The sequence below is a fragment of the Sciurus carolinensis genome, chromosome 12, assembly GCF_902686445.1.
Source record: "Sciurus carolinensis chromosome 12, mSciCar1.2, whole genome shotgun sequence".
NCBI classification, from domain to species: domain Eukaryota; kingdom Metazoa; phylum Chordata; class Mammalia; order Rodentia; family Sciuridae; genus Sciurus; species Sciurus carolinensis.
In genome coordinates this window covers 67,350,990-67,367,092 of record NC_062224.1, presented here as the reverse complement: position 1 = coordinate 67,367,092, position 16,103 = coordinate 67,350,990, and the positions used below count along the sequence as shown (strand labels likewise).

General features: G+C 37.3%; 2 long non-coding RNA genes across 2 annotated transcripts in view; one reads left to right on the top strand and one right to left on the bottom strand.

Moving 5' to 3' along the window:
• LOC124962416 (uncharacterized) overlaps positions 1-16,103 on the top strand; it is a 127,151-nt gene that overhangs the window by 12,004 nt on the left and 99,044 nt on the right. The window lies entirely within an intron of this gene.
• Positions 2,520-4,471, bottom strand: LOC124962417 (uncharacterized). Its single transcript, XR_007104475.1, has 3 exons — positions 4,429-4,471; positions 3,903-3,988; positions 2,520-2,631 (listed from the first exon to the last, which is right to left on the bottom strand). It is a non-coding gene; the product is annotated as an uncharacterized LOC124962417 (long non-coding RNA).

Sequence of the window (16,103 nt, the reverse complement as noted above, 5' to 3'; positions counted from 1 at the left end):
AGTACATTTGGCTCAAGTGGTAGTCCACCATGTGGCAACTAAAAAACTCATCACAGGTAGGCTGAACATTAAACTTGCCAAGCAGGAGTTGTGCCTTGTGACAGCCTGTTGATCAACTTTGTTCTGACCATAATGTTCCCTTGAAATCCTGGAATTGGGTTCAGAAAACCCAAGAGAGTTCTATTTCATAGGGGGGTGCTCCTTGCTACCGAGCTGATGTATTGAAGATATACACTTTTTATTTCCCCCAGTGGATAGGTGGGTGTCATACAGGAGAGGTAGTCTTGGCCACACCAAGGCCTCATGTCTGGGCAACATAATAGAACCCACCATGGCACAATGATCTGTTTTTTTTGTTTTCACTTCTTTTATATTCCTGGTTATTTTTGTGGGAATCGACCATTTAGAAAAGTTGTTCAGTCATATGTTACAATAATTTAGGATCAAAGGAGGGGGGCTGGGATTGTGGCTCAGTGGTAGAGTACTTGCCTGGCATGTGTAATACCCTGAATTTGATCCTAAGCACCACATATAAATAAATAAATAAAATAAAAGTCTATCCACAACTAAAAATATTTAAAAACAAACAAACAAAAGAAGTGGCCAACCTTAAAAAAAAAAAAAAAAGGAATTTTGGACCTCTAAACTTTTCATACATGGTAACTGAGGCCCATAATGGTTATCTTTCTCAAGGGAAAAGAGTGGGTTGGTGTCACAGCTGGCTCTACTAGTCTTGGGTTCCTGACTTCCAGGATGGTTTGTCTATCCCTAGTCATGTTGCTGCTAGTCAATACAAGGAGGTAGCAAAGTAGACCATATGAAATTTTTTTTTTTTGTGGTGTTGGGAATTGAACCCAGGGTCTTGTGCTTATGATGCAAGCACTCTACCAACTGAGCTATATCCCCAGCCCAAAAAAATATTTAAAGCTCATAGTCCATGTTTAAAATTTGAGAGATTACACATAAGAATCTGGATTTCTAGTTTTTTCTTTTCAAAGATTTGGGTCCACATTTCTGCAGGACAAACTGTTGATATTAACAGTAGCTTCTGCTTTTATGCAGAATGTGCACTCTTCAGTTTATCACAGTCTCCACTACTCCCTATTGCCTCCTACATATGGAGGTTGACTGCCAGTTACCATTTGTGGTCAAACGCGCACTGTTGTGTTTCTGACAGAATTAAGAAAAAAGTAAAATATTTCTCATACCCATGTGGGCTATAGTTTAAGAAGAAATGAACATTTAAAAAAGTAAAGTGTTTCAGGGTCAAAAGGATACAGCTCAAGATAATATTATGAAACAAATCTATTTAGCACCTGAAGGCATTAAAAGTTGCAGCTTTTGTTAAACTCCTAACACCATAGTCAGAAGAAATTTGGGTACATCTTTTTACTGTAAGGTTGTGGTACACCTTTGAGAAGTTTTGAAAAGAGATTTTTCATGGCATGGGGAGGAAAAGTGGAATAAACAGAAGAAATGGTACTCTTCTCTGTTTTCCTCCTGCTCCTAGAACTATCAAGGTATGTGATCAATTTGTTCAGACACTGAATCAAGTTGTCCAAAAGGTTCTGTAGTAAGAATCTTTTTATGTTGACTACTTTCAATAGGATTATCTTGAACTATTCTGATAATCATGGCAGCACAGCCACTGGCGAAGTCAGAACTGAGGGCTGCGTGCCATTTGCTGAAGTATCAGTGAAATTGCTTGAAATTGCTTGCACCATATTACTCTAGAAATAAGGTACAAATAACAACAACCCAAATGTCCCACAAACATGATTCCTTGAATAAAAGGTGCCATTCTTTCCCCACCCTACTACTGTGGATAATACCATTTATAGGCCCATTTCTTTTCATAAGGGTTTTTTTGATCTCCAATTTTGCCTGTCCTTCACCCCCACCAACTAATACTTCTGTTTCAAAGCCAGGAGACTCTGTAAGGTTAAAAATAATTCGGCTATATTGTGTTGAACATAATTGAAATGTCAGGAGCCATCTAGAGAGCAGAAGAACCAGTTCTCTCTTGTTGCCATTGGTGCAGTCTGTTTGCTTTTCTGGGCCCTCACTGAAGCTTGAGCTGAGAAACCTGGTGAGGAATGTTTCCTCTGGCGTTTCGACAGGCACAGCTATTTGTCACTGCCTCAGAAGCTGCTTGGCTGCAGGTGAGGAAGGCTGCCCATAAGGGAGGGATAATTATGGTCAGGGACCTGTCTGAACTTTCAGCTGGCTTTGCTCTGTGCCCAGACTGATATCTGATGTAGGAAGTCTTCTCTTTCTTTAAATTCATATTCATGATATCCTCACCCTCTAGACGGGACACCATCTCTGGTCCTGGTGAAGGGACTGGAGATTCTGAAGCAGGCCTTTGGCCTGACTGAACACAGGGTTGGGAGGTGGAGTCTCTTGTGGAAGAAGGATTAAGTAGAGGGAGGAGTAATTGTCATTAGGATACCATACACATGGCAAAACCAAACATGATTGCTCACATCACTGACTCACTTACCTGAAGCATGATTAACCTCGAGGGGGAGGGGCAGGCATATGTTTGATTCAGTGGAATGGGTACCAGAATTTCTGCCTTTCCCACTACCAGACTCCATTGATTACTTCCTTTCCAGAGGATCTGGTGACCTGGAAAACTCAAGACACACATTGACCTGCGAAGTCTGTCTTGGCCTTGTGAAACCCTTGTCATTTGGCCCAATAGAGTAGAACTTGTGATTGCGAAAAAGGGGTCTGGATGCTCTTTGACTTACCAGGAACCCAGGAACCTTGTGGGTACCTGGTAAAACAGTGACTAAACAATGACTTCAGTGCCCAGAGGAGAGGCCCATCATTATTAAATTGGCCTCCTTGAGAAACTCAGAGTGGATTAGGGTGCTATTGGGTCAGTGTGACCCTCATCAAGGAGAGCATTCGTGCCCAAGGAAGTGGTCAGGAATAGAATATGGACAGCATTATGAGAGGTTTTTTTTTGTCATTTATTTTTGTATATCATAAATAATAGGATAATGGGAAAAATCTCAGTTGCCATACCTGAATTGGTCACATCGAAGCAACAGTTATTATTCCAGTCATGGTAAATTAATGTAGATCCCAATATAAACATTGTTTTACCCCCTTTTTATTTTTATATGAGGCATTTGGCTTGTACATTATGTTTGAAACATCAAACGTGCTGTCATTTGAATATGAATACCACTTATGTTTTAATAATAATTGGCATTTTTAATGTGTATGGCACCACAGGTGTATCATTTTAAATTATGTGTACAGCACTTAAAGCATGTAGTGACTAAAATAATTACTGTTGCTTTATGTGGCCTATATAGGATGTACCAGTTTAGCAGATGTGGTCATTTAGCACACATAAAAAGTCACCTTAATTTGCCTGTCAGAAACCATGGAGATCACAAGTCTCAAGTAGAATTAAAATATCCTTAACATTGTCCATGAAGTGTTGAACTCTTTTCTTATCTCCTCCTGTCTCCTCACACCACATCCTGCTCCCTTCTACGAGGGTGGTATTTCTACACAGTAAAGTCTCATCCATGAAAAGTCCCAGCATGTAGTGGGTCTGAATCCCTTTTAAACCTTTCCCTAGCCCCAGAAAAGGAATGTGGTCCTGGAAATAGCCTAGATAAGTGCCAGCTGTGGCATAGTGCAAGGATTCTCTTTTCTTTTTGACATTCTTCTGTTGAACCCCTCCTTGCACGAGGCTGTGTTGTAACTACTTCCCATCCCCCTCTCTCCTGGGATGGATGTTGGTGATCCAAGAAGATACAGGATGAGGCTTGCCCCAGAAGTCGCCTGGCGTCCTCCACAGTGTGTTGACTGCACAGGAGTTGGGTGCCGGGTGCCAGCCAAGGTGAGCAACAAGGGAATAAAGCAATGTAACTCACCCTAGGTGATAGCCTGTGAAGGGGACACCCCTTCCCTGTGCTCTAGTGTGGAGATCAGATGCTTCTAGGTCAGCAGCTTGTCAGGCCTGGTAAAGAAAGTATGTGAGGAGTCAATAGAAGTGAGCAAGAGGCTTGGTGTTTCAGGTTAAATAGGAAGAGCTTCTACACACAGAATTGGATTTTTAAAACAAGGATGGCTGTTGCTGAACCCTCCACTGTGTGTCCCCCTCAACTGATCTCCCAACTTTGGAGAGGAGAAATGGCTTTGGCTTCCAAAAGTTGCCTTGAAGCTAGCTGTAGGAGGACCAACCCTGCATAGCCATTTTTATATTTCCCATGTAAAATTTAACAGCGTTTAAACAGCTTTTCTGAAGATCAAAGGGTACCCAACTGAATAGGAATCCATGCATGGTCAGAGAATTTAATATTTTTTTCCTGTGGCTCCTTTTACTCCCTCCCCACAATCCCATGTAGGTGAAATATTGGGCCAAAAGGCCAAAGAATCCTGTTTAGGGAGGAATCTTACCCTCTTTTCCAGCCACGCACTTTTCCCTTCTTGTAACTTTCCAGTCGTCATTTGGGGAATACTGTTGGTAATTCTGACACCTGGTGGTCATCTTAAAAACTGCTCTCTGGAAGAGCTGAATGTTCACTTTTATTGTTTTTTAGTTTTTTAGTTTTCAGTGTAAGACACATTTTATAAATTAGAGATTATTATTAATTGAGTTGTTTATTGTAAAATTCTTGCAAATACATTCAATAGTATACATTTGGATAGGAAAACATTTTAAAATAATTTTAGTTGTAGAGGGACACAATATGTTTATTTTATTTATTTTTATGTGGTGCTGAGTATTGAACCCAGTGCCTTACATGCAAGGCAAGGGCTCCACCACTGAGCTACAACCCTAGCTCGTGGATAGAAAATTTTAGATATATTAGAAGCTATATATGGTGGTCCCTGGAAAGTGCAGCTAGGTGTGGAGGCAAGGAAAACTTATTTTACTTTATACCTTGTAGTTCTCTTTGAAATATGTTTTAAGCAAAAATATATTTCTCTAATAATTATGGTTAAGTACTGGACTTGGGCAGGAGGCCTAGAAGTCTAGCATATTCCCCTCCAACCTCCTAGACTCTCCTTCCTTTGTATCCAAGGACCTCTAGTGCACTTGGGTGTTTCAAAGGAGTGGAATGTGACTGGAGTTCCTCTGTTCATTCACTGATGGTGGCAGAGGGGACCCAGAGCTGAGCTGGAATGATCTTTGGGGAGTAGTGTGGCCAGAGTGCCAAAGTCCAGACAAGTTCCTTGTTCCTTGGTTGGTCAGTAGCAAAGGCAGCAGTGCTCTTCTCTGTATTGACTCCTTAGGTGGGCTGTCTGCTTCCTGAAGTTATGCTCTACACAGGGTTTCCACCCCTCCAAGTCCCTGATGTCTCCCAGGTGTGAGACCATCAGGAACCAGTCTCACCAGGCCTGGCAAGGCAGATGCTTCTAGCTCCTGACACCAGAAAGCAGGGCTACGGGCAGATGTATGTGGCTTGTGGTTGGCTGGCAGGAAAGCCATGTCTGATGAAGGCAACCATCCTTTGACTACTCTCTGTTTGATTCCAACAGTATTGAACAAACTTCCCTACTACCATTCTCATTCCCTCCCCAATAATAACACTTTTATTTTGTTGAAGAATCACCACTTTTTCCCCGCCCCCCAGTACTGGGGATTGAACCCAAGAGAGCTCAACCTCTGGGCTACATCCCTGTCCCTGAGACATTACCGCTTTGTAAGTGTGTGCTTAGGGACAGCATGCCTTCTTCCTGCCGTACGCCCACTCATTCCCCTGCTCATCCCCTGCTCACTAGGAGTGAGGGACTGAGTGCTAAGAGGAAGATGAACGTATTCTGGGACAGAGCATTAGCAGGTCTCCCCAGGGCTTTTCTGGGGCCACAGTAAGGAGAGGTCCTGCCTGTGCTTGTAATGCAGACCCTGAAGTCTGGGACTGGAACCTAGGAGGGGTGCTCTTTCAGTGCTGTTTTGTAGCAGCTTTTCAGGGAAAGGAAAATCATAGTACCAGGCTCAATAATGGAGGTCTTCATACATGAGACCGTGTTTCAGCTGCAGGGATCAACTCTCTTCATGTTGTGGGAAAGGGTTCCAGTGTCCCTCATCTCTGACTCCAAACAGTCATGCACCAGACCTCCTGTTGGACAGGTGACCTACGTCCCCCTCTCAGCCTGCCTTTTATCTTCCAGAATGATCAGAGCAGCTCCCTTGCCTCCCCCTTGCCTCCTCCTACTGCTTAGATCAAAGAGCTTTAGCAGATATCTTGTGACCTTGAGGATGGAAGTCACATGCTAGAGGAGACAAGAAGGCTGAGACCCTGATGACTTCATAGACCTGCTAAAACAGTTCCGACTGTTCACTCCTGGCCTTTATACAGTGAAGAGAATGAGTCCTTACATGTAAACAACTGGGTTTTCTATTCCATGCAGCTGAATTTGATTATAACAGATAATGTGACCCTCAGTGGCATCCAAGTGTTTTTCTGTTCTCATTAATTCTATGAAAAAGGGGCAAATATCTCTTAATAAAGAACAGAAATAACATGATTTGAATCTCTGGTGGACCATTCCTTCTGATAGAACTCTACACAGTATAAAATAGATCTGTTTGTGCTATCTTTCTTAGAATTCTCGAATTTGAAGTCTTTTCCAGGATAGGAGTAGGACGAAGCTGGATTTTTTTTTATATATATTTTTTTCATTGTAGATGGACACAACATCTTTATTTTTATGTGGTGCTGAGGACCGAACCCAGTACCTTGCATGTGCAAAGCAATCGCTCTACCACTGAGCTACCGTCCCAGCCAGAAGCTGGATTTTCATAAGCATATAGTGTCTCATAACTTTTATTTATGAAAATAGTATAAGAGGCAATAGGGACTCAAAGGGGAGAGACAGCTCCTCTGATTCCTTTTGTAAAATGTGTATTTGGAGCTTATGCAGAGCACTGGTCCTGAGTTCAGAAAAAGTAGTTGGGGTTGGGGGGACTCTTGGTTCAGTTCCCCTGAGCATCCTGAATAACAAGGTGGGGGATGTGTGGAGTGTTAGAGTCATGCGACCCACATTTTTAACAGTCTTTTTTTTTCTTTTTTCTTTTTTAGTGGTATTGAACCCAGAGGCCCTTTACCACTGATCTATAACCCCAGCCTTTTGTAACTTTGAGACAGTCTCACTAAACTGCCCAAACTGGCCTTAAACTTGTGATCCTCCTTTCTTAATCTCCTGAGTAATTTGGGTTATAGGCCTGCACCACCACACCTTGCTTGGAGTCATCTTTTTAAAGAAGTTTTATTGGGATATCATTGACATACAATAAATTATATGTATTTAAAGGAAATAATTTGATGAGTTTGAGTTTTGTCTTGTATTTACATTGGGGAAAGTATTACCACAATCAATGGAGTGATCATATTCATTTACCCCCAAAAGTTCACTTAGGCCCCTTTGTAATCTGTCATTCTTCCTCTGACAACCACTGAACTGCCTTCTGTCTCTGTAGATTAGTTTGCTTTTGCTGAAGTTTTATATAAATGGAATCATAGGCCTGGGGGTATAGCTCAGTGGTAGAAGATGTGCTTAGCATGCATGTGGCTCTGGGTTGTCCGCCAGTGGGCACATGTGCATGCGTGTGTGCATGCGCACACACACACACACACACACACACACACACAAAGAGATTGGAATCATTCTCTTTTTATTGTCTCTTTATTTTTACAGACTATTTTGATTCATTGTACACAAATGGGGTACAACTTTTCATTTTTATGGTTGCACATGATGTAGATTCACACTATTTGTGTAATCATACATGTACATAGGGGAATGATGTCTGATTTCACTATCTTTCATACTCCCGCCATGTCTTCTTTTTCCTAGCATAACGCTTTTTATTTATCCATTAACAAGATGTATTGAACATCTATCAGTTCTTTTTATTGTTGAATAGTGTTACATTATTTGGATGTACGTTATCTGTATAATTTGTTTATATATCACTCGGTTTCTGGCTATTAAAATAAAGCTGCTCTGAACATTTGTATACAGGACTTTGTATTACTCTTGAGTATATAACTAGGAGTGGAGTGACTGGATTATAGGGCAGGTGTATGCTTAACATTTTCTATTCTAATCAGATATTTTTATTTCACACTTGATTCATTGTGTATTTCAAACAAAAGATGTTTAATACAGACTTATCTGTGATTCATTATATATTTTAAGTTGAAAATGAATTCTTAGCCAATATGACTTGATTCACTTGATTTCCCTTTTTACAAGGACAGATAATCACACCAGTATTATATAGAAAAGTACCTATACTGGAGTACACTTGCTTTCCCTACCTCCAATTTGAGATCATAACTATAAGGAATTCAATGAATCTATGGACATATGTGTTTTGTTTCCAAATATATACCTCTTTCTCACATACATGTATCAGGCATAACTAATTCTTTCTCTCTCAGCTCTTGTAGTGATTTTTAAATTTTTAAAACATCTCAAGATTTTAATCAACACACCATAAAGTTTGTTCACTTAAAGTGTACACAATCCAATGGTTATTACATTATTACAGAGTTGTGCAAGCAGCACACAATCTAAGTTTAGAACATTTCACTCAAAAGAAACCCCTTATCTTTATCAGTTACTCCCTATTCCCTCCTCCCAGTCCCCCAACTCTTGGCCATTAATAATATAATCTCTATTTCTATATATTTGCCTGTTCTGGGCATAAAATATAAATGGAGTCACACAGACAGTTCCTTGTGATTGGTTAAGTTAGCATGATGTTTTAATTGTTCATTCATGTTGTAGCATATATCAATACCTTTCTTCTACATTTTTTTTTCTTCGCACAGGGATTGAACCCAGGGGCGCTTAATCACTGAGCTATGCCTCACCCCCTTTATGATTTTTTTTATTTTGAGACTGAGTCTCAATAAGTTGCATAGCACCTTGCTAAATTGCTGAGGCTGGCCTTGAACTTGCAATCCTCCTGTCTTAGCCTCCTCCCAGGTTGCTGGAATTACAGGCATGCACCACTGTGCCCAGCTACGTCATAATTTTTTAAAAGAAAAACTATCTTTATATTTTACAACAGTGTTAGATCCATAGTAACATTGAGGGAACAGTACAGTGTTTCCATTTAGACCTTACCATATGTACCGCATTATCAACATCCTGTACTGGAGTAGTACCTTTATTATCCTTGATGAATCTATATTGACACATCAATCAGAGCCCATAGCTTACATTAGGGTTTATTTATGGCGCTGTATGTTCTATGGGTTTTGACAAATGCACGACATATATCCATTAAAGTGTTATACTGAATAGTTTTACTGCCCCCAAAATTCTCTGTGTCATGCTTAAATTTTTAAGAAGCTTCTTAATTGTTTGGGCAAAGTGGTCATACCATTTTAAATCCCTATCAACTGTTTATGAGGGTTCCAGTTCTTCCACATCCTTGTCAATGCTTAGGATGGTCAGTCTTTTTAATTTTAATCACTCTAACAGGTGTGTAATAAGATTGCTTTGAGACTTTAATTTGAATTTCCTAATGCATCTTGTGCTTATTTGCCATATAAATATCTTCAGTAAAGTATCTAAACTGTATGGTGAAAAGAATTTTGTTAAAATCCTTTGCCTATTTTTACACTTGGATTTCTTTCTTCTTGGTAGTTTTTGAGTTGTTTATATAGTATGAATACAAGTCCTTCGTTAGGTATATATTTAACAATGATTTTCTTCCATCTTATAGGTTCTTTCATTCACTTAGTAGTATATTTTGATATATTGATGAAGTTTATAATTTTCAAAATGAGTCATGTTTTGATGTCGTGTCTAAGTAATCTTTGTCTGCCCCAAGGTCACAAAATTTTTCTCCAGTATTCTCCTCTAGAAGTTTTATAGTTTTAGGTTGTACATTTAGGCCTATGTTTCATTTTGAGCAATATTTATTTATTTATTTGGTACTGGGGGGGATCAAACCCAGGGATGCTTTACCACTGAGTTACATTCCCAGCCCTTTTTGTTTTTTATTTTGAGATAAGGTCTTGCTAATTTGCTTAGGACTTGCTAAATTGCTGAGGCTGGCTTTGAACTTACAATCCTCCTGCCTCAGCCTCCCAAGCTGGGATTTCAGGTATGTACCACTATACCCATCTTGAGCATATTTTATAACAAGATATGGATCAAAGTTCATTGTTTTGCATATGGATATCCCATGGTTCTAGCTCTACTAGTTGAAAGAGCTATCCTTTCTCTCTTGGTGGTGTTAGGGGTTGAACACAGGGCCTTTTGCTTGTTATTTCCAGCCCTATTTCTCTATTCTATTCCATTTATCTATTTGACTTATTTATCTCAAAACATACTGTTTTGATTCCCGTAGCTACTAAATAGATCTTGAAGTTGGGCAGTATGAATCTTCTAACTTTGAACTTCAAAGTTGTCTATTCTAAGTTTTTTGAACTTAGAATAATTTGTATAAATTTTAAAACAAGTTTGCCAATTCCTGTGGAAAATCTTGCTGGGACGTTCAATGGGAATATGTTGACTCTATAGAACAACTTGAAGAGAATTGACATCTTAGCAATATTGAGTTTTTGATCCCCAAATAGTATATATTTCTTCCTGTATTTAGGTCTTCCTAAATTTCTTCTGGCAAGCTGGATGTGGTGGTGCATGTCAATAATTCCAGCTATTCAAGAGACTATCAGAAGGAGCCTAAGTTTGAGGCCAACATGGAAAATTTAGCAAGATTCTGTCTAAAAAAAAAAAAAAAAAATTAGAAAAAGGACTGGAGATGTAGCTCAGTGGTACAGTACTTGCCTAGTATGCATAAGGCCCTGGTTCAATTCCCTGTACTGCAAGGAAAAAAATTTTCTTTCAGTAACGTTTTGTGGTATACATGTTTTTCATATATTTTATCAAATATTTCTAGTGTTTCGTATTTCTTGTTGCTATTATAAATTATATTGTTTTAAATTTTTTCTTAATTTCTAAATTTTTGTTTCTAATATATAAAAATTCAATTAAGTTGTTATTCTGATCTTATATTCTGCAAATTTGCTGTCCTCACATATTAGTTCTTTCGTAGATTCCATAACGTTTTCTATTTCTATTGTCTGTGAAAAAGACACTTTTACATTTTCCTTCCTAGCATGAATGCTTTTTATGGCTTTTTCTCGCCTGATTACACTGGTCAGAATCTCTAGTACAGTAGCTCAGGGGTTGTAGCTCAGGGGTAGATCCCTTGTCTAGCATATGTGAAGCACTGCGTTTGATCTTTAGTACCACATAAAAATAAATAAAATAAAGGTATTGTGTCCATCTACAACTAAGTATATATATATAATATATAAAATATAAAAATATATTTTTGTATATGTGTGTATATGTGTGTGTGTGTGTGTGTGTGTGTGTACATATATGAAATAATGAGAGGAGATGTTCTTGTCTTAGTTTTGATCATGGGAGAAAGGTTTCAGTCTTTCACCAATAAGTATGATGTTAGCTTTAAATTTTTAATAGATGACCTGATCAGGTTGAGAAAGTTTCATTATGTTCCTCATCTGATGTTTTTTTTTTTTTAAATTATGAATAGGTACTGGATTTTGTAAAGAATATATTTTTTTCTGTATTTACTGAGATGATCACATAGATTTTCTTTTTAGTCTGTTAACATGATAACTTACATAAAAAATAAATTGTGGTATTGGAGATTGAAGCTGGTGGCATACCATCCCTAATCCTTTTATTTTTTAAATTTTTAGTTGTAAATGGACACAATACCTTTATTTTATTTATTTATGTGGTGCTGAGGATCCAACCCAGTGCCTCACACATGCAAGGCAAGTGTTCTACCTCTGAACTACAATCCCAGCCTCCCCCTAATCCTTTTTATTTTTTATTGAATTGGGGCCTTGCTAAATTTCCCAGCCTATGAACTTGTGATCCTCCTGCCTCAGCCTACTAAATTGCTAGGATTACAGGTGAGCGCCACCATGCCTGGAACATCGATTGATTTTTTAATATTAAATTAAAGTTGCATATACCTGAGATAAATTGTACTTGGTCAAAATGTGTTAGACTTTTAATAATTATTAGATTTAATTTGCTAAAAATTTGTTTAGAATTTTGTATCTGTGTTCATGATGGATGTTGATCTGTAGTTTCCTTTCTTGTAATCTTTTGGGTTTGGGTATCAGATCAGTGCTGGCTCATAGAATGAACTTGGGAAATATTCATTCTCTTTTAGTTTTCTGGAAACTTTGTATACATTTGGTACTCTTTTTCCTGAAAGGTTTGGTAAGGCTCACCAGTAAAGCCATCTGGGGTGGTGGTTTATTTTGTGGGAGGTTTTAAGCCACAAATTGTTTTTTTCTGGGGTATGTGTGTGTGCGCGTGCATGCAGTACTGGAAGTAAATCCAGGGCAAGAGTTTTACAAGTGAGCCATATTGCCAGCCCAGATTTGATGTTTTTAATAGATATAGTATATTCAGGTTATTTATTTCTTTTTGAGTGAACTTTGGTAGTTTTGTTTTCCAAAGAACTGTTCATTTTATCTAAGTTGTCAAGTTTACAGGCACAAAGTTATTGATAACACTTTAATTATCCTGGTAATATCTATAGTATCTGTAGTGATGTGACCCCTTTCATTCCTGATACTGGTAATTTGTTTCTTTTCTCTCTTTTTCCTGAATAGTGGGGTTAGAGATTTATTACTTTCATTTAAAATTCTTAAGAACCATCTTTTTGATTTCATTGATTTTCTATATTTTCTTTTTTTTAATGTCATGGATTTCTTCTTTCATGTTTATTATTCCTTATGTTTTGCTTACTTTGATTTCATTTTCTCTTCTTTTTCCCTTTTTAAAGGTAGAAGATGAGGTTGCTTACTCAAAATCATTCTTTTATTCTAATATAGGCAGTTAGTGCCATAAATCCCTCCTGTAGTGCTACTTCAGCAGAATTCCACAAACTCTGATATGTTGTATTTTATTTTCAATAAGTTAAAACTATTTTATAATTTCCCTTTGGTTTTTTTCCTTAGCCTGTAGATTATTTAGAAATATATTATTTAATTTTTACATATTTGGGGATTTCCCAAAATCATTTCATTTCATTTTGTTTAGGTCATAGAACATACTCTACATGACTTAAATCCTTTTAAACTTGTTGAGATATGCTGGGCATGGTGGCACATGCCTGTAATCCCAGCAGCTCAGAAAGTGGATGCAGGAGGATCACAAGTTCAAAGTCAGTCTCAGCAACTTAGTGAGGTTCTAAGCAACTTAGAGAGACTCTAAGTGATCTGTAGTTTCCTTTCTTGTAATATTTTGGGTTTGGGTATCAGATCAGTGCTGGCTCATAGCTGTCAAAAGAAGGGCTGGGGATTCAGGGATGTGGCTTAGTGGTTAAGTGCCCCTGAACTGGGGGTGGGAGACGGCTGGGGATGTAGCTCAATGGTAGAGTGCTCTTGGATTCTATCCTTACTACCACAAAAATGAACTTATTGAGGTATGTTTTATGGCCCAGAATGTGGTTTATCTGGGTAAATGTTACTTGTGCACTTGTAAGGTATATTTATTTTTCTTTTTTTTTTGTATATAGTGATTATTGAGATAGATTTTAATTTGTTACTTATATTTGTCTCATCTGTTGTTTGTTCCTGTGTTGGTCTACTTTCCATCACTATAACAAAATATCTGAGATAATTAACTTATACAGGGAAAAGGTTTATTTTGGCTTATGGTTTTGGCTCCATTGCTTAGGGTGAAGCAGCATATAATGACAGGAGTGCATGGTAGAGCAAAACTACTCACTTCATGGCTAGCAAGTAAAAAGGAAGAAGAAGGAAGGGTCCAGAGTCCCATAATCCTCTTTAAAGGCACTCTTCCAATGACTTAACGGCCTGGCCCCACCTCTTTACAGCTATACCACCTTCTAATAGTGCCCGTATGGGAACGAGATTTGCAACACATGGGCCTTTAGGGGACATTCAAGGTCCAGAGTATAGTAGCTCTCTTTTTTCTTATTTTTCAGCCTATTTTGGGATTTTTTGTGTTTCCATTTTATGTCATTTATTGGATTGTTGACTGTAACTGTTTTATTATATAGTTAATTTAGGATTAATAGTATCATGTTTACCTCATTACAGTCAGCTTTCAAGTTCTACTATACTACTTCATGTGTATTATATTGCAAGAGCATACCTTCATTTCTTTCTTTTTGGTTTTTATGCAGTTATTATCATATATTTTACTTATACTTTTGTTATAAACCCCACTCTATATATGGGGTAATTTTTGCATAAGCAACTATTTTCTCCTTTAAAAAATATTTTGAAAAATTATAGATTTACAGTAAGTTATAAAAAAAGGTATAGGGAGGGCCCATGTTGACATCTTGCATAACTATACATACCATATCAAAACCAGGAAATTGGCATTGGTACAATACAAGACTTATTGAGATTTTCCAGTTATACATGCACTAGGGTGTATGTGTGTATGGTTGTGTCCTTTATTGTATATATGCCTTACAAATATTTTATTTGCCTGTAATTTTTCTTTTCATTTTAACAGTCTTTAACAGAGCAAATGTTTTTAATTTTAAAAGGTTCAGTGTATGAAGTTTTCCTTTTATGCATCAGTCTATTTATTTATTTATTTATTTATTTAAGTTGTAGATGGACACAATACCTTTTGTAAAATTTATTTTTTTGTGGTACTGAGGATGGAACTCAGTGCCTCTCACACATGCCAGATAAGCGCTCTACCACTGAGCCACAACTCTAGCCCACAGATTATACTTTTGATGATCCATTTTCAGTTAAATTTTGTAAAATGTGTGAGGCTTAGGTTGAAGTTCATTTTTTTCCCTTTTGACCTATGGATATCCAATTTTTCTACTACCATTTGTTGACAAAGCTATCCTTCATCCATACATTTCTGTTGTACCATTTATTAAAATTCAGTTGGGCATATTTATGTGGGTCTATTCTGGTTTGTCTATTCTGTTCAGTTGATCTATCTATATATTTCTCTACCAGTACCACACTTTTAAAAAATTGTTTTTGATGCTATTTAAGAAGTCTTAACATGGAGTAGAGGGATTCTTCCTATGATATTATTCTTTTTCAAAGTTGTTTTAGCTCCTGTAGGTTTAAGTTTTGTATATAAATTTTACAAAAAGGTTGTCTATGTCTACAAAAAACTTTTTTGGGAACTTAATAGGACTTGGGTAAAGCAGTTTGGGGAGAATTGGCATATTTAATAAGGTGAGTATACTAATCCATAAGCACAACATCTCTCTCTAGTCATTTAGGTCTTCTGTGATTTCTTTCATCAGCATTTGTAATTTTCAGCATGTAGATCTTGTATATGTTTTGCTGGTTTTAGACCTAATTATTTAATTTCCTTTATAGCAATTGTAAATGATAGTGTGTTTTAAACTTTGATTTCTATGTTTGTTGACTTTTTTATGTTGATATGGTGTCCTGTGACCATTTGTTTTAATATTAAAATAGTAGTTTAGAAATAGATTTATTGCGATTCTCTATGGAGACAGTTATCTGCAAATAGGGACAGTTTTATTTCTTCCTTTCCATTCTGTTTGCATTTATTTTTTTCTTGCCTTATTACATAAACTAGAACTTTCAATATTGAATTGTGAAAGAATGGTGAAGTAGGTATTCTTGCCATGTTTTTGATATTTGCAGAAAAGCATTCACTCTTTCACTATTAAGTGTAATGTTAACTCTAGTTTTTTGGTAGAAACTTTATCAAGTTGGGTCAGTTCCTCTCTGTTCCTAATTTTTGAGACCTATTTTTCCATGAATGGGGATTAGATTTCATAAAGTGTTTTTTCCGTATCAATTAATATAATCATATGAAATTCTTCTTTAGCTTGTTGATTTTCAAATATTGAACAAATCTTGCCTACATTTAATAAATTCCACTTGGTCATGGTGTATAATTCTTTGTATCTACTGCCATATTTGATTTATTAATATATTGTTGAGGTTTCCATTATCTCCTCAAGAGACTTACATAATAGAACATTTAAAATTATATTTACCTGTGTAGGATTACCTGTCTAGATTTTAGTAGGTATCTGAAAACATCCTTATTTTTGAAAC